Here is an 18,514-nt window from a genome sequence, read left to right as displayed (position 1 = left end):
TAAATCCTTTTGTAGTTGTGAACTTTTTTCTTCGAGTTTTTCAATAAAAACTTCTTTCTCATTTATGACTTGTATCAATCGCTCCTGTTCTTCTATGTAAGATGCCAAAATTTCCTCAGTTTCTTTTTCATCAGCAGTCATTTGCTCAATATTCTTTTTGAGTCCTGCTATTTCAAAGTCCTTCTCTTGATTGAGTTGAACTGCACATTCGTGTTTCAGCTTTAAGGCCGAGGTATTCCAATCATGTGCATTGGAGAGTTCCTGAATAGTCTGCCTGTGATTATTTGCTTCTTCCAACAGTCTTTTTTCTGCCTGGTGCAGTTTGGCTTCAGTCTCTTCTTTGTCTCTTTTGAGAGTCTCCGTGATAGTGTCTTTTTCTTGAGAGATTTGATTGTAAGCAGCAATAGATTCTTCCAACTTACGCCTTACATCGTCACGTGCTAAAATCAACATTTCATTTTCCGTCTTGAGTTCAACAGCAACTTTCGTTAAGTTTTCATTGAGCTGTTCCTCTTCAGAAAGATTTTGCGTTAGGTTGCTAGCTTCAGCTTCTCGTTCTTTAGGCATGTCATCCTTACAATGACTGTTAGAGTCTTCATTCAGAGAGGCTCGATACTTACTCTTAAACCCAGACAGCTCCTCTTCAAGTTGTCTAATGTGATCCTTAAGCCCAAGGTTTTCCTGCTGGACGTTTGAACTATTTTTTTGTGACTGATTTAGCTGATCTACTAAATCTTCTACTTTACCTTCAAGCTTCTGCTTAGTTAAATGCAAATCACTGAGGCTCCGTGCATTCTCAGTTAACTTCTCCTTCTGCACATGCAGCTCTTGGGATATGTTCATCTGCTCATCCTCAAGTTGATGAACTCTCTTTTTTTCATCATCTAGATCTTGTTCCAACTTCTTGATGACAAGGTCTCCTTCATTTTGTTGTTTTGATAGCTCATCTTGTATCAAAATCATGTGCTCTGTAGCTTCCCGATTCCGATGATCCAGTTCTTCTAACTCAGCTATCAGCATTTTCTTTTCATTGATAGTCTGATTCAGTTCTTCCTCCTTTGCCTTCAAGTGAAGTTTTAAGTCTAGTAATTGTACATTCAAATTCATGTCCGTTGAAGCTTTGTTTTTCATGACTTGATAGTCACGGCTCAGTTTTGACAGTGACATCTGAAGTTCCTCTTTTTCTTGACTCAATGATGACTTCTCTTTTTCTAGAGCTTCAACGTGCATTTCAAGTTTCAGATTGTCTTCAGCAAGACGGTTATCCTGGTTTAAACCATTTAGTCTCACGATTTCCTTCTCCGCATCAGCCAGGGCTCGTTGAAGCCTGAACACTTCTTCCACTGCTGAATGCTGAGGAAGGGTTCTCCCCTTTTCTGCCACAGTAGAACTCTGCTCCCAAACTGAAATTTCATGCTGATGATCATATATGTCTGGACTTTGGTTTGGTTGAAGAGTCTTGATAGTATTTAGTACTTTGCAGATTTCACTTGAGTCAGAATGGTGCGTTCCCTGAGCCTCAGCAATCTGCCTCGAGTGGCCAACTTCAGATTCATGTTTTGCAACTTCAGTTGGTAATCTGTTTGTTTCTTGTTGTGATAAAATTATGTCACTAAAGTCCGTGTCATCATCACGAAAGGCTGAAAAATGACTACCGACCAGGGAACCGAGCGGAGCCGGTGCAGTTGTTGTTGGTACACCACAAGCTCCCGAGCGTACTGATTGAGCAGCTGCCTGTAGTTGGAACATTTGATCTTGCAGTACAATCTGTCCTGCTTTAGGATGGCTGATCTCTACCTCTTTCTGTGGCAGTTGATTTTGGGAACTTACAGACTGATGGTTTATTTGTAGCTCTGATGCTTCATGCTTTTCTTCCAGGTCAGTACAGCACTTTTTCGGTCCTTCATTCTCACATCTTAGTGTGGAATCAGTAGTTTCCATTTCCTTTCTCCCACCATGATGTAAAGCTGCTTCTGGGTCTCCTAAGTCATCCAGAAGCATCTCCCTGTTGAAGGTGGAGCTCTGGCCGGTGAGGAAAGCCAAGCTGCTCCCCACCTGACCCAAGAAGTGGCCCAAGCCTGAGCCCAGGCCTCCAAACCAGGACCACATCGTGGCCACTTCAGTGATCCATCGGACCAGCTCTGAGAAGCGCGTCCATCACCATCCACTTCTCTGCCCCGAACGTCCTCCGGCGTTGCCGGGGTCGATTATGACCCAAGCGCTCAGAATTCCTCAGAGCGCGGGGTTCCTGGGGCTCCACCAACACTAATCATCCCTTCCTGCCTGTAAACTCAGAAGCCTGTCCTGCGCTTTGACCAGGGACTGGCATCCAGTAGCACACTCACCCCCTGCAGGGCCTCTGCTTCTTCCCTGCACTTGCCTGTCAGCTATTGGCTCACAGGATTGGGCAGGGTTGGCTGGGAGGAGCTAGAGACCCAGGAAAGTGTCCCAGTTTGAGTCCCAAGGCAGTGTGCTGTGGAGCCAGGAAGAATCAATGTTGTAGATGAAATCCAAAGGTAGTTCACTGGACAGTTCCCTCTTGTCTGGGAGAGGTGGGCTCTTTGTCCCATTCAGTTGCATTCAGTTGACGAGGTGAGGTCTCGCTCCACATTAGAGAATGGAATCTATTTAACTAAAAGTCCCCGATTCAAAAGTAAATCTCACCCCATAACACCAGCACAGACACACCCAGAATAAAAGTTGGCCAAGTATCTGGGCATCGTAGCCCAGACGAGTTAACATATAAAATTAACCATCACAGAGTCTTAATCAGTCTCAGAATTCAAATTATAATACGGATTAAATTTCACTAAAGAACCATCTTTACCCTTTCCAAAAGTAAACTTTTGCTGTTAATCTATAAATTTTCGAGTTCATTTTAATATTATTTGGTCCTTGTTGATTCTGATTGAAGTTTATTTAAGTGCTCAAAAATTCCGCTTAAATTTCACTTAAGAAAAATTTGTTTTAGAGCCAATAGGTTGATGTTCACTTCACCTATGGTTGTTTATCAGTGCCAAATATAATCCAGGTTTCAAGAGTACAGAGCGAAATAGAAAGTTGAGAAATTTTCTACTATGGAGTAACAATCCTAAATGTAATTCCCATACCTCTAAGGATCAGAAGGAGTTAAGATAAGGCCCTGCTTTCCAAGGTGTTTAAATTCCAACAAGTTAATGAGGAGGCAGTTTTGTAGAGTTGGGGACAAAGCAAAGAGAGGAAGCACGTGGGCTGTAACAGACAGACCAGTTGGGACCAAAGCAATTTTGGAGCTAAACTGACAGAATGCATTTATGAAACCTCTCTCACAAGCATGAGTTGAACAGTAAATGAGAACATAGTGTGTGTAGTTCTCACCTGATGGCTGGTGCAGAGAAAGTGGCCAACAAATGGAGCCTGCTGCCACTTTGTTCATATTTGCCTTTTTGTTTCCTTTAGGATCATTTTCCTTATTACCCTTTAGAAGGGGTTTGGGTTTGCTCCCATTACTCTCTTCCCAGAGCCCATATTCAGGAGACTCTTTTCCTTGAGCTGTTCTTTCTATATGTCTGTTCAGGAAACAAAACCCCAAGGTGGCAGAAATAAAATTTTAAAAAAGGAAGAATTTTTGGAAAATTAATGGTTAAATAGATTCTAAGGATCATATGAATCACCTCATAATGTCTCTTGCCTTCAAGATAGAGCAAGTAGACATAATTACTCAGATTGGTATCAGAAACTAGTGACTGCATTTGTGTCCTGTGCTAGAAAAGGAAATCTTCTTGGTCCTTCTTATTCGTCTCCAAATCTGAGAGAGAAGTCAGGCCTGTGTTAGTCAATGTCTCCTCATAAAAGACTAAAATAAAAATTTAAGCCCCTTTTAGCATCTGCTGAAGTGAGAATCCACGCTGTACCCCAGCTGTGTCTACTGTTGAAGAAGGCATCAACAATACCAAGTGTCCTTTTCTCCCTTTAGACCATTCCTCCTGTGTGTGTGTGTGTGTGTGTGTGTGTGTGTTAGAAGACTTTTTCATCACTTTGACAACATACCTGAGAAAATTAAATGAGTAAATATTTATTTTGGTTCAATTTCAGGCTCCATTGCTGTGGCCTGAAGTGAGGCAGATTACCATGGCAGAGAGCCTGGCTTCAAAACAGAGCTTCTCAACTCATGGAGATCAGGGAAATGGTGAGGGGAAGAGAGGACTGAGGAATATGATGTACCCTTCCAGGGAATCAACTCCAGTGGCCTACCCTCCAACTAGGCCCTACCGCCCACAGTTTTGACCAACTCCCGATAGTCCTGTCCAATCATGAACCCATCGGTGGATTGATCCACAGACGAGGTTAGAGCTCAGGATTCAATTCACCTTTCTGTAGAGTCCGTTCTGAATGCTGGTGGATTGGGGTCCAAGCTTTCAACACATGACCTTTGGGCAACATTCCAGATCCAAATTATAGCAGGGTGCCTCCTTCTCTTTAGGTGTTCTGTGTTTGTTTATTGTTTTAAATCACAAATAATGATCCTTTTTCAGTGTAAGACCTATCCCATTTGGCTTGAATCTGGTTCCAGTGGTTGTTGCTCCTCCTGCTGAAAGGCATTTCTGATCACTCAGATTCGGTCTTCTAGCATGGTTCACTCTGACCACAGCTGTTTGTCATTTTGTATTTCTATCTGAGAGAGATACCTACCTAGTGTATTCGAAACTGACCATCCAAATAAAAGCATTTCTCTTCTTCTCAATATGTTTGGAATATTCCTGGAAACTATGGGGGATATGGAGGGAAAACCCTGGCTCATTCGCGAGCACATGTGACAAAAAGGATCCAGTATTCGTAAGTGTATCCTTATCCATATATTCAGTGCCCAAAAAGTACAAGGTATTGTGGTAGATATTGTGAACAACATAAAGCTGTGTTATATACATTTCCTGCTATGAAGTGCAATTGAATACAGTCAGTCAATGGAGAAGCTGTTACATAGAGTGATCCTTGAATTATAATGCAAGGTCAGCCATTGACGACTGTGGTGGTGAGGATCTCATATGGGGGAAAAGACTAAGTAAGAAAGAAAGAATAAAGCCAGAAGTAGAGAGCCCTTAATAATGTGGCTTTGTTAAAACACAGTTGAAGGTTAAAGTAAGGAAAGCTTTTTGAGTCTATAAACATAGGGTGATAAATTCTGTGCAAGATATTAAGTTTGTACTTCTTTTAATACCTCATGATTCATTCAAACATTTTCTTATAGATTTCAGTAGAATTTTTAAATCTCTTTAATATGGGCCTTGTCTCGTTTCTTTTTTTAAATTTTTATTGGTTGCTTAAAAAAAAATTACAATGATCTTGACATATCATATTTCATACATTTGATTCAAGTGGGGTATGAATTCTTATTTTTACCACGTGTACAGTTTGCAGGATCACATTGGCTGTACGTGCAGGTTTATACATACTGCCATACTAGTGTCTGTTATATTCTGCTGCCTTTCCTATTCCCTCCCTATCCCCCCTTCTGTCCCCTCCCCTCCCATAATCTCTCTCTACCCCAGCTACTGTAATTCATTTCTCTCCTTTTTTTCCCCCTTTCCCCTCACATCCTCTTCTATGTAATTGTGTGTAACAATGAGGGTATCCTTCCATTTCCATGAAATTCCCCTTCTCTCTCCCATTCCCTCCCACCTCTTGTCCCTTCTAATTGGTAGTCTTCTTTTCATGCTCTTCCAGCCTGCTCTGTTTTGAGTCCCCCTCCTTATATGAAAGAAGACATTCAGCATTTCTTTCCTAGGGATTGGCTAACTTCACTTAGCATAATCTCCTCTAATGCCATCCATTTCCCTGCAAATGCCATGGTTTTGTTATTTTTTAGTGCTGAGTAATATTCCATTGTGTACAAATGCCACATTTTCTTATCCATTCATCTATTGACTGGCATCTAGGTTGGTTCCACATTCTAGCTATTGTGAATTGTGCTGCTGTGAACCTTGATGTAGCTGTATCCCTATAGCATGCTCTTTTTAGGTCTTTGGGAATAGTCCGAGAAGGGGAATAGCTGGGTCGAATGGTGGTTCCATTCCCAGCTTTCCCAGGAATCTCCATAATGCTTTCCAAATTGGCTGCACCAATTTGCAGTCGCACCAGCATTGTACAAGTGTACCTTTTCCCCCACATCCTTGCCAGCACTTGTTGTTGTTTGACTTCCTAATGGCTGCCATTCTTACTGGACTGATTTGGTATCTTAGAGTGGTTTTAATTTGCATTTCTCTGATTGCTAGAGACGGTGAGCATTTTTTCCGTGTATTTTTTGATTAATTGTGCATCCTTCTCTGAGAAGTGTCTGTTCAGGTCCTTGGCCCATTTGTTGATTGGGTTGTTTGTTTTCTTAATGTTTACTTTTTGAGTTCTTTGTGTACTCTGGATATTAGGGCTCGGCACATTTGTATCTTTAAGAATTGGCATAATCAATGAAATGTTCCGCACACGTTTGTAGGAAGGTTAACATAAGACTCCAGTGACAATACAGTAGTAGAAGGATTGATTTGGACTGAGAAGTTGTTCAGTGAATGCTATATTACCCATAAATTTGAATTCTCATTATCATAAAGAAGCAAGGTGGAAATAAGAATTTAAGAGAGTGTTGGGTCTATGGCTCAAGTAGTAGCTCGTTCACCTAGCATGCGTGAGGCATGGGGTTTGATCCTCAGCACTACATAAAAAAAATAAATAAATAAAATAAAGATGTTGTGTCCACTAAAGGCTAAATAATAAATATTTTTAAAATAGAATTTAAAATAATAGTCCATAAATGTTATGTACAAACTGTGAAAGTAGATTCTTCAACAGATTAATTGTCTACCTCGAACTAGAATCAGTTGCCTAGTGATTTGCCTGGATGATGTTCTCAATTCTGGTTTTTTTTTTTTTTTTCTTTTCTTTCATTCCACTGGGCAAACATCTGCCGGGCTTTCTTGATGGCAACATAGTGATTACTGAGCTCCACCCTATTAGAAATACAACTAGTTTTCAACTCATGAAAGTCTATAAAAGCTTATTTTCAGTTTGAACTCATGGATTTTTATTTTATTCAGTAGCTTGAAGTTCATAACCATCTCTGTTTATTTTGATGGTCAAATTGTTATAGATTTAGCAAGTATAGACACTTTCAAACTGGCTTCAAAGTCATTTTAACACGCTCACAGACTTTTTTTGAGTAATTTTTTGCTTTGTGATACAAACATATGTCACGTCATCTTGTACCTACCCCGCTCCCTAGCCCTGGGATCAACTATTTCTCCAGGAATCTCAGGTTCCTTTCAATGGCGGATGGTGTTTAGAAACCAAAACATGGGCACTTGTTGTCCCACTGCTATGGGGGTGTCCTTGTTTTAATGCCATCTCAGTAACAGAGCCGGTATATCCACAGGAGTTCATACTGAGACCTCTGCCTCCAGTCCAAACTCCACTTTTTACTGCTTTCCTGAATCTTTTCCATAGAGAGAATCCTGGTGCCCCCCACCGCCAAGTCCAGACATTTACTTTTTATGCAGTCCTACAATGCTTGTAGTTTGTACACCCGTACACCCAAAAGCAAGCTTGCTAGAAAGCATTCAAGATAGCATTCAGTTCTTTCTCCTTGGATGTGGGGAATATGACCAAAGTTCTGCAATTAGTAATTTTCATGTTAGTTTTTCTCCCTTAGTGTGATTATATGACGCATGGTGCACTTCAAATTCAGTTGTGTCCACTTGTTTTTCTTTGCATTTGATTTTAGTTTTTTTTTTTTTTCCATTCTTGTGAATTTTTTAGTTTACTTGAGTTGCCCATGACAAATGCTATGGGCTCAGTGTCTTAAACAACAGACATTTAGTCTCTCTCTGGAGCTCTGGAGGCTAAAGTCCAAGATCAACGTGTGGATCAATGTGTTGGTTTCTGGTGAGGGCTCTCTTCCTGGCTTGCAGGTGGCCACCTTCTCTCACTGTGACCCCACATGGTCTTTCTTTGATGTCTGTGCACAGAGACAGAGATCACTGGTGTCCCTTCCTCTTCTTACACAGATACTTCTCCTATCAGATCAGCACTCCACTCATGTAAACCTCATTTAGTTTTAATTATTTCCCCCAAGTCCTCATGTTAGAATAGGACATTAAGGAATTGTGCTCAACCTGTGAGTTGGTGGAGGGTACAATTCCATCCATAACATGAACACAATTTCATATTTTGAATGTAAAGAACATATCATCTAAAAGTCAAAATGATTCAAAAAGGTATTATCAATCTCCATGAGCTTTCTACCCTTCCCCTTCTTTAACCCTGTTGCTCATGAGCAATCACTTGGTTTTTCAGTTTATCTTTCCTATGCATTTTGCATTTTTCCCAAAAATAAATAGTTCACATGTGTTCTCTCATATCTCCAATTTTTCTTACACAAAAGTTATCGTACTCTATAGTCTTTGCATTCTCCTTTCTCTTTCACACTTAACAATGTATTCTGAAAACCACTCCTCATCTGTACATAGAGTTCTGCATTGCTTCTGAAGCTGTATGGTCCACCACTCTGTGTATTCTGTTTCTTTTTGGAACATTTATGTAGGTTTCAGTACTTTGCAGTTACAGATGATGCTACAATGAATAACCTTATATGCATGCATTTTAGAAAGTTGGCAGTGATCTCTAAATTCCTAGAAATGGGGTGTTTGCAAAAAAAGAGTGTATTAGACTTCTTTATGTGTATTTTTATGATTTACATCAGTTTCTTTGAACTATGTTCGGGATGAGGACATGCTCTTTTTACTTTAGGGTCTCTATATTTAATTTGCATTGTGTATATCATATCAAAACTCTCAGATCTCTTACAAGATTGACTACAGTATGCACCATAGGAGATTAGGACAGAATGCTCAGGAAGCTTGAAAAAGGGAGAAGTTTCAGCTGCTGAGTCAGAGGACAAGGTGGGAAAGGAGGAGCCAGTTGAGCTTGACTTTGAAGAGTGGGTAGGACGAAGAACCCTGGAACTGAGAAACCAGGTAGTTGAAGCAAAGACAGCAGTGATGGTGGCGGGCAGCTGGGATGCATGGAAGGAGAGTGGGGTGGCCAAGTGTGGCCGGGACAAGGTACATCTTGAGGGAAAGGGAAGATAGAACTGATCATTTGGGCTGGTGTTTTAACCCCAGGGTTTAGGCTCCTAGTCCAGTGTGGCTCAAAATGGTGGAAAGGAATAATTCAGACAGCTGGAGGAGTCAAGATAGTGTTTTTGGTTTGTTTTGTTTTGCTTTTGGTGGTGCTGGGGATCGAACCCAGGGCCTTGTGCATGTTAGGCCAGCACTCAACCAACTGAGCTATACCTCCAGTCCCCCAAAGTAGTGTTTTTATGCAGAGTGGGATGAAGCACTCTGCCTGTGGTTCTGGGCAAACATTGGTGCCAGGGGGATCCAGTGGAAAAGCCCTGGAACCCCTGTGGTCTAACCCCGACCCTGCCACCACTGACCCTGGCCTGCCTGACAGTCATCTGGAGGCAGGGGTCACATCTAGAGTGTGCTGCCCCACTCCCTGTGACTCCCATCAGGCCCCGCCCTGCACGTGGGACAGTACAGGCTCTGCCTCCAGCTCACGGTGTGACATTGGGCAGGTCGCTTTCTCTCCCTGGACTTGGGTCTCCAGGTCTCCACAGTGAAGGGGTCGAGATAGATGGTCTCTGAGGTCCTGTGTGCACATTCTCAGCTTCTGTGAGAATAAGAGGGAGGTAAACACTGTACAAATGGAAGTTCCTGTCGTCCTTGTCCTCAGAGTGCCAAAGGGACCCCACTGCTTATGCTTCTCTAGGACCCTTATATCCTGGTGGCTGCAGGTAAGGCGGCAATGGCTTCCCTCCGAGCCGGGAGGGTTTGGGCTTCGGGCACAGTGGCCCACAGAACCGCCTGCCTTGCCAGGTTCCATCTGCTTTGCCAACATGGGCGTGGCCATGCTGGAGCCCACCCTGCCCATCTGGATGATGCAGACCATGTGCTCCCCCGAGTGGCAGTTAGGTAAGAGACCTGGTCCCTGCCTTGGGCTTGGGCAGAAGGTGAGTGCTGTGGGCCCTTCCACAGGAAACCAAAAGGCATCATCAAGTCCAGGTTATTAACATCTCAGGGGGACAATGAGCTTCCTTCACAGAATTACCTTCCATGTCCACATCCACGAATCGGCCTCAGTGGGTGGAAAATTCTTCAGAAAAGTAGCCTAAGAAAGGACATGGGGGAAGGGATCAAGGAGACTCTTGAGAGACCACATACTTAGCTCTGGGCTGGAATGAATAAATATTAATGAAGTCCAAAGACTTAGGTTTTTGTTTCACCTCCATTGATTAGCTGTATAAACTGTGCAAACCCCCTTTTTCACCTCTGAAGTGTCAAATAACTCTCTAGTTGAAAGTGAAAGTAACTATCTAGTTTAGAGGGAATTGGAGGAATAAGTGATTCAGGTGTAGAAATGCTTTGTCCCATGTGCAATTTTAATATGCACCACCACTGCCATCCACACCGACTGTAGGAATAAATGACAGGTGTGGGGCTGTCTTATCCTGTACACAACACATGATACCACGTCCACCCACACTTCCTCTCTTCCACTCCCCATCTCTCTTTGCTGATTTTTTTTTCCATCTCTAAAATGATGCTCAAGAAGGATGCCCTATAGCTGTCCCCTGGGGAAGGTACTCAGCTCTGGATCCCCGTGGAAAGCTCTGGGGCCAGACTCTGTGACTCAGCTCTAAGGCTCCAGCCCTTTCTGGAAAGCCTGAGGAAAGGGGACAGAGACTGCTACGTGCAGATGACTCAGTCACTGCAGGGAAGAGAGGCTTCTGGGGCCCGAGGGGAAGCTGATAAAAGCCTGATATAGCTCAACATGCAACAGAAAGCACTAAATCTAATTTTTAAGGGGACAGTTCTAAGCAGGGTTCCCAGCTGCACTCCTAGGCCAAATTGAATTTTTCTGGGCTGAAACTGCTTCTGACCATGACAATTAATTGAGTTAGTCAGTGTTCAGTGCAGATAATGCCCCCCCTAGGCTTAGGGTCTGGCCACTTAGGCTACTGGTACCCATGAGCAACTACAGCATGAGGAAGTCCTTCCTCAGCAACCCATTTACCAGTCTCAGTTACCAGTGACTCAGTCACCATTTACCAGCATCTCCCACAGCTTTTCCTAGTGCTCTCTGCATCTGTAAAGTCTCACTTCAAAGTTCTCCAATGATGACATTGGAGGTACCTGGAGTGCTTGCTGGGTGCTGGCCAGCAGGTCAGGAAAAACGAGTCTGTGCTCCTAGTGAACTGTTCAGTGATCACACTTCCAAAACCTCTGTTCTACATGAAGAACAGCTCTCCAGGTTTCTGGGAGGAGCAAAGGGGACAACTTTGTTGACCATGATGTGACACAGTCTTTGCCTTGGGATCCATTGGGTGCTAGCAACTGTCCCCAAGTGCAGGAAATAACACAGGCTTTAGAAACATGTCCACTTGGGTTTGAATTCTGATCTAACCACTTATTAATTTCATGTTGGGTAAGTTATTTCAACCCTTTGATCTCTGCTTTTCTCGTTTGCAAAGGTGGAAATAATTTTTAGAGTTGTTTTGAGGTGTGTAATCATTTTAAGGATAGGTACACTTTATGGAACATGGAATATACTCAGTCAATAATAACTGCTATTATTTTCATCATTGTTTGGTTGAAACCATCTTGATAGTCACAGCTGTGTGTAATCTGCTATCCCTTGAAGGCACGCTGTGAAAAGCTTGTGTTGATAGGCACTTCGTCTGCAACTCAAAGCGAGATATGGCCGGTCCTAATAAGCAACCCCCATAGATTGGGAAAAATCTCATTTAGCAGATTTCACACCATCTACAATGATGCCAAGTGGTTATTTCTAGGCCAGAGAGCTTCCCAGAAGTGCCTGTTTCAACAATCAGATAAACAGTTGAGTAGTTATAACCTCTAAACTTTTTTAAGGCAATTAAATATAAACACAGAGGCACAGTTTAAAGAGATTGCCACTCTGTGCAGATAGAGTAAGCAAATACACTAAGGTGTGCTTCACTGCTACTCCACAGAAGAGAATATTAAAAGCAAACAAGCAGCTGGGTTGGGCTGTAGTTCAGTGGTAGAGTGCCCCTGGGTTCAGTACCTAGTACCACTGGAAAACAAAAAAAAAAGCAAACAAGCTGTCGGCTAGGACCTGGTGGATTGTTGACTTTGGGTTTAGCTGTAATGAATGTGTTCTCCTGGGCTGTGTGCGTTTCCTCCAGGCCCACGTGCAGAGAGGGTTGGTGGAACTCAAGGAAACTCACACTGCTGATTCTAAGCAGACCCTTACACCAGAGTCATCTTTGCTGCCACATGGGTAGGGTGGGAGAATGCGAACATCCAGCATTGGAGCGAGAAGCATGGATTAGGTCCTGACCCTGTCACGGACTTTTTGATAATAATCAAGGCTGGTGCTCATAAGGCACTTCGTCCATTCCAGGCACTGTGTAAAGTGCTTAATCTCCCTTAAATATCTCCTTTATGCTTCAAAACCAGCCGGTCCAGTAAGATTTATTATCTTCTGTATTAGTGAATTTTTTTGTTACTGTGACACACTGCCTGAGGCTGACTTCATAGACTAGAGACTTATTTAGCTCACAGTTTTGGAAGCTGAGTCTGAACAGCATGGTGCTGGCTCTCCAGGGGTTCCATGGCAGATGGCAGGAGCCCATGCAGGAGCAAGTATCATCAAACAGGAAGCCCTGCTCATGAGGAGGACAGCAATGTGGGTTCTACAACTTCTACTCTGGGTTTATATGTGGATCTCCATCCATAAAACAAAGTGGTCTGGGAATCCTGGAAGGCACCAGGGGGGACGTCGGTGTCTTGTAGGATAGAAGATGTTTTCGATGAATTGAGCACATTCCAAGGTGAGGCTCTGTGTCCTTCTGCAGGTCTAGCTTTCTTGCCTGCCAGCGTGTCCTACCTCATGGGCACCAACCTCTTTGGTGTGTTGGCCAACAAGATGGGTCGGTATGTAGCCCGGGGATCTGGGAAGAGTGATAGGAATGTGAGATGGGAGAGACCCCTGAGGCTGTCCCTGTGCTTGGGAGGAGGAATTGCTTCTCTGAGATTGAAAATTAGGATAAGCACAGAGCAATAAAAACTACCAGGGGAGGGTGGGGGATGGGTGGCAGTGGGGGCAACCTGGAGAGAGGGCGGTCCTGAGCTCTCACAGAGGGACACAGGGAGCCCTTACTCTCCACTGGGCAGCTGGGCCATTGCATTGGTTGTCCAAAGGTGCTCCAGGGAACCCCAGGGAATTCTACAGCGAAGCCTCAGAAGCCACCCAGGGAATGGGATTGGGAGCGGAGAAGTCGAAACCCCAATTCTGTTTCTCTACTACGGGGGAAAAACAGTTACAGCTTTAAGTGATCTTTGGAGTTCAGGCTTTTGAAATCAATTCAGAAGCACTGACTTAGGAAATTAGAGATGAAAAGAAATTGATATTTTAGTGTTTTATTTATTTATTGAGATGAATGTTTGAGACCAAATAAAATAGGATAGGAGGAGATGAGTGATTTTCGAGATGGATCTGTAAGGCCAAATGAAACCGAAGAGCAGGAGGCACTGTGAACTGGTACACAGCAGGAGACCAGGGCTGCCTGCTGAGGCCTCCTGAGTCAGCAGGTCCCCGCATGCCCCCGGGCCTCTATTGTGGAAAGGGGTTTGAGCCAGGGAGGAGACACAGCAAGGAAAGGACCAGGACAGACCCTGTCATATACAGACGCACCCGCCTTCTCATGTCCCAAGGGGCTGCTGGGTTTAGGGAGGGTAGGGCTGGCCGGTATGCAGGGCTGGGGTGGCGGGTGGCAGGGACTCCTCCCCTGAGCACCCTTGATGACCGATGGCTCTTTCCTCCCAGGTGGCTGTGTTCCCTGGTGGGAATGGTGGTGGTCGGTGCCAGCTTGCTGTGTGTAAGTATAACAAGGCCCTTTTGTGGGTGGGAGAGCCAGATAATTCAAGACCATTAACTTCAAAATGTTTGGCAAAGGCTGTCAAAAAAGCTGTTTCTGAGTAGGCAGGAGTTAGCCCTGGGGCGATGCCACCATCTGAAGTGGCATGCCATTGAAGGGAGGCGGGAAGGAGGCCAGGGCAGTGGGCAGCAGGAGGCCGCAGCTCTGGGAGAGAGCCAGCGAAGGGAAGCATGCCGGTATCCACATCTGGAGCCAGCTGAACGGTGCATTTCATGACTTCCTGCACTCAGCCCACCCTGACGGGTCCCCCGGAAGAAGTCACAGGGAACCATTGCCTGTGCCTCAGACTCTGGCACCAGAATATTTGGTAGATGATGGAAGGCAGAAGGGCTTTTTCAGATTCAGTAGCTCCTGTTAGGCGCTCTCAGTCCACATTTTCTCCTGTCCCCAATGGAGATCATAAGTACACTGGCCTCTGGGCTCGAGGGAGATGAAAACAGAACTGTGCTCAGGACGGGCTGGTGGTCCTGATGGTGAGCAGGAGCTCAGGCTCCATCTCGACCTCGCTGCCCAACTGACTTTGAGCTACTTGCATCACCTCTGTCTGCTCCATATTCCCATCTGTCCCAAGAGGATTCTGATAGCATCTCACGGGTGGTGGTCCTCGTAAAGTGGGGAGCCCCCCGTGAATCTTAACCAATACTCTTGGTAAATATAACACCTCTTGGGGTGTCACCCCTACGGATGTTACCAGCTGCAAATGTCTAAATGATACACTAAGCCTTTGGAGGGTGAGTTGCTGGGATGGTGGGTTTGGGTGCCCAGGGAAGGTGTCAGGAACCTTCAAAAAGGGAAAGAAGGGATTTCAGGGGTGCTGAGCGGGCGGTGAGGGTGACTTTCCCAGCTTGCTGATGTGGTACCCAAGCCAGGCCACCTGTTCCTTCCACTCATGGGCTGTTCGATTCTTCTTGCTCCAGGGGCCACCTAGTTACATACTTAAATAGCACCTGTGGATGGGTCTGTCATGGAAAAGAGAGGCAACTCTGTTCAGTGGAGAATGAGGATAGGAGTGTGTGTTTGGGTAGAGAAGGCCAAAGGATGAGGAGGGACAGTCCCTCAACAGAAAAGGACCACTGGGATGGTCTAAAGAGCCAAGTCGGAGGTCCACCTTGATCATGGCTGTTTACTAGTTCTGTAACCAAATGGTACCAGGCCCGTTTTTGTGTCTTTAAAATGGAGGTGAAAATTCTCCTTCACGAGGAGCTAACACACGTGGCACAAGCACACGCTTGATAAGTGCATTTCAGGTGAAGACCCTTTGCACCCTCCCCGCCAACCGGCTGGGGTGCTGATGACGTCCCCCTCCTTCCTCTTGCAGGTTCCTCTGGCCCACAGTATTTTTGGTCTCATTGGCCCCAACGCAGGCCTTGGCTTTGCCATAGGTAAGTGCAAGATGCCCCTGATGTTGGCTTTGGTGGCTGCTCCTCCTCCTCCTCCTTGTCTCACCAGAGGAGGTAGGTGGAAAGGCAGACGGAGCAGGAGAAGAGCTGCCGGGACCCAGAGATGGGTTCATAATTCCCACCATGGCCTCCTCAACAGGCCCAGGGTGGACTAGGGCAGGAGGAGAGGAGGGGATGTAAAAACTGGGGGTGTTGCTGACCCACAGTGTCCTGTTTGTCACAGGCATGGTGGATTCCTCTCTGATGCCCATCATGGGGCACTTGGTGGACCTGCGCCACACCTCAGTGTACGGGAGTGTCTACGCCATCGCCGACGTGGCCTTTTGTGTGGGCTTTGCCATAGGTGGGTAGATGGGGGAGAGGGCAGCGCCCAGATGTGGGTGTCCCCCTCTCCTTTTCCTCCCACACATGCACTAGAGGTGGAGCCAGCTGGCTGCTGTCCAGCTGGTGCGAGGCTGTTTGATACTCTGATGTGCACCCAGCACAGCGTCCCACGGGTGAGAAAGGCTCCGTGACTCTTATGAATTTGAGTTCTTCTTTGCAGGCCTGTCCACCGGGGGTGCCATCGTGAGGGCCATCGGCTTCCCCTGGCTCATGGTCATCATTGGGGTCATCAACATCAGCTATGCTCCGCTCTGCTACTTCCTGCGGAGCCCCCCAGCCAAGGAGGAGAAGCTAGTAAGGCTTTGTGAACAAAACAAAAAAAAGCGCGCGTGTTTCTCCCTAAAGTCTCTCCTGTCCTATTCCACCTCTTGCCCCTTCCTCCCTCTGTTGATCATCTCTCCGCTTTGCCACATTTTCTTGTCCCTCCTTCATGTCCATCTTTCCTTTGTGTCCTTCTTTGTCCCTTCTCTTAAGCCTCCTATCTGGCTGTCGAGAAAGATCTTAAGTAAAAAAACGGAAAATGGCAAACTCACAAAGAGTCTCACAAAAAGCTGGGAGCAGGGGACCTTCGGGGGCATCCTGTAGTTAGGGTAGTTACTAGCAAGATGTCCATGTCTGTTTTAGTCACCTTTTTCACTGCTGTGACTGAAAGACCTGACAAGAAAAACTTGGAAATTGTTCATCTGGGGGCTCACAGTTTCAGAGGTCTCTGTCCCTAGACAGCTGGCTCCATTCCTTGGGGCTCAAGGTGAGGTAGGACATTATGGCGGAGGAGTATGGCACCAGGAAGTGGCTTACGTGGTCATCAGGAAGCAGAGAGAGAGACTCCACTCACCAGAAACAAAATATATACCTCAAAGTCATGCCCCCAGGGATCCAACTCCTCCAGCCACACCCTATCACCTTCAGTTACCACCCAGTTAACCCCATCAGGGGACTAATTCACTGATGGGGTTAAGACTCTTGCAACCCAGTCACTTCTCCTCTGAACCTTCTTGCATTGACTCACACAGGAGCTTTGGGGGGGGGGGTACACCTCACATCCAGACCATAACAATTACCATGTTATCTCTGCCCTCATTGGGCAGAATTCTACCCAGCACATGCATTCATTTTAGTCTGCCATTATCATTGTCAAGTCATTGCTTTTAAAGTACAGAAAGGTCCACACCATATGATCTTAGTCAATAAGGTCCTTTCCTCTCCTGGCAGCATGAGTGCCCTGAGGGTCTGCGGGGGAGGGGATACATTTGGAGGCTAACAAAAGTAAACAGGAAGGTTTGCTGGAGGGTGCTGCCAACTTCAGCCAATTTCCTGCTGTATCTTGCATTAATGACGTTAGGATTCAGTTACAAGACTCTCAGATGCTTTTCCTGACTGCGGTTGATGGGCCTGGCTACCCTGGGAGGCCTCTGCACTTGGTGAAGCAGACAGAGGGTGTGGTGGCTTTCCTAAGCAGCACTAGACTTGGGGGAACTGGAAAGGGGAGATCTTCAAAGATATGCAGTCATTTCTCTTGTCACTTGCTACAGGCTATTCTGAGCCAGGACTGTCCCATGGAGACCTGGACCTATGCAACCCAGAAGCCCACCAAGGAATTTCCCCTGGGGGAGAACAGCGATGAGGAGCCTGACAGTGAGGAGTAGCAGCAGAAGTGTCCCTGGGCCCTGTCACAGGTGAATGCAGGAGGCTTGGGCTTCAGGAACTGCCTTTGCCCCTGGAGCCTGATGGCGATGTGCTGCTCCTGGGGCTTCCCTTTCCTCTCCCCTGGGTGTTTCCTTTCCTCCCCTCCCCTGGGTGCCATGCATAACTCTCTCTCTGGGCTTCAGTGCCACAGGTGTCCAGCTCTTGTGGGAGGACAGAGCATCCGTGGGATTGACTGAACTTGAGTTGTGAGAAGCTCTGGGAAGGGATGACTCATTTCCTGGGGGTGGCAGCGAGCCGTGTGCTCCTGAAACCAGAGGGGTGACTGACAAGCCTTGTTGTATCTATTCTCTGGTTTTCTCTGGCATATTCCCAACAAATTAAAAGAGTTTTGGCCTCTGTTCCTGGATACACTCCCCGTGCTGAGCTGAGAAGCTATCCTCAATATTGTACTGCTGCTTATTTTTTAATAAATGGAGTGTTTTTTCTGTAGCTAAACCTATACACTGCTAGAATGACTTTATCCTCAGTGACTAACGAGGGCTCCCTATTTTATTCTTATCGAATGGAGAGAAGAGAGTTTCTCTTGTGCTTCAGTCGCTGACAGTCTCATAATCACCTGTGTGTATTCCTATCTTTCCTCAACCTCTTAGAGTCTTAGAAATAAAAGTAGGTAAAGGATAGATCAGACATTCTACAGGAACCGAGATCTCATGGGAAGAAGTGAACAGAAACTGCCTTGAAATCTCTCTCAATGTGGATTTCCTCATATGAGGAGTAAGGCCTTGTCCACACCTGTGCATGAATAAGTGATTACCTAATTCAGACACGGCCAACCAGAGGCTGTTTTGTAGCAAGAGAGTGTGTGGGCAAATGCAGTAGGTGCCATAAATATTACAACATTTGGCTCTCGTTTTGAGGTGGTTATTGGGGGATGAAGTTTCAAAGAGATGGGAGACGTGGCATCCATCCTAAGTTGCTTCTCAGCTATTTGGACAAACAAGAAATACATGGTCTAAAAACCATAGTGTAAGTTAGTATTCCTGGGTTCAAGTCCAAAGAGGCCCAGATGCTCCAG

The 18,514-nt window shown here is 45.4% G+C and overlaps 1 pseudogene across 1 annotated transcript in view; it reads left to right on the top strand.

The window, feature by feature from the left end:
• LOC144250068 (chromaffin granule amine transporter-like) overlaps positions 1-17,943 on the top strand; it is a 100,720-nt pseudogene extending 82,777 nt beyond the window's left edge. The window contains exons 5-12 of the transcript XR_013342399.1: positions 9,760-9,820; positions 9,903-9,998; positions 12,926-13,004; positions 13,897-13,948; positions 15,327-15,390; positions 15,632-15,751; positions 15,953-16,086; positions 17,325-17,943. The product of XR_013342399.1 is annotated as a chromaffin granule amine transporter-like (transcript). The remainder of the gene's footprint in view (positions 1-9,759; positions 9,821-9,902; positions 9,999-12,925; positions 13,005-13,896; positions 13,949-15,326; positions 15,391-15,631; positions 15,752-15,952; positions 16,087-17,324) is intronic.
• Positions 17,944-18,514: the final 571 nt, after the last annotated feature.

This window comes from Urocitellus parryii, chromosome 14, assembly GCF_045843805.1.
Source record: "Urocitellus parryii isolate mUroPar1 chromosome 14, mUroPar1.hap1, whole genome shotgun sequence".
Classification (NCBI taxonomy): Eukaryota; Metazoa; Chordata; class Mammalia; order Rodentia; family Sciuridae; genus Urocitellus; species Urocitellus parryii.
This window is presented reverse-complemented; position numbering and strand designations above follow the sequence as displayed.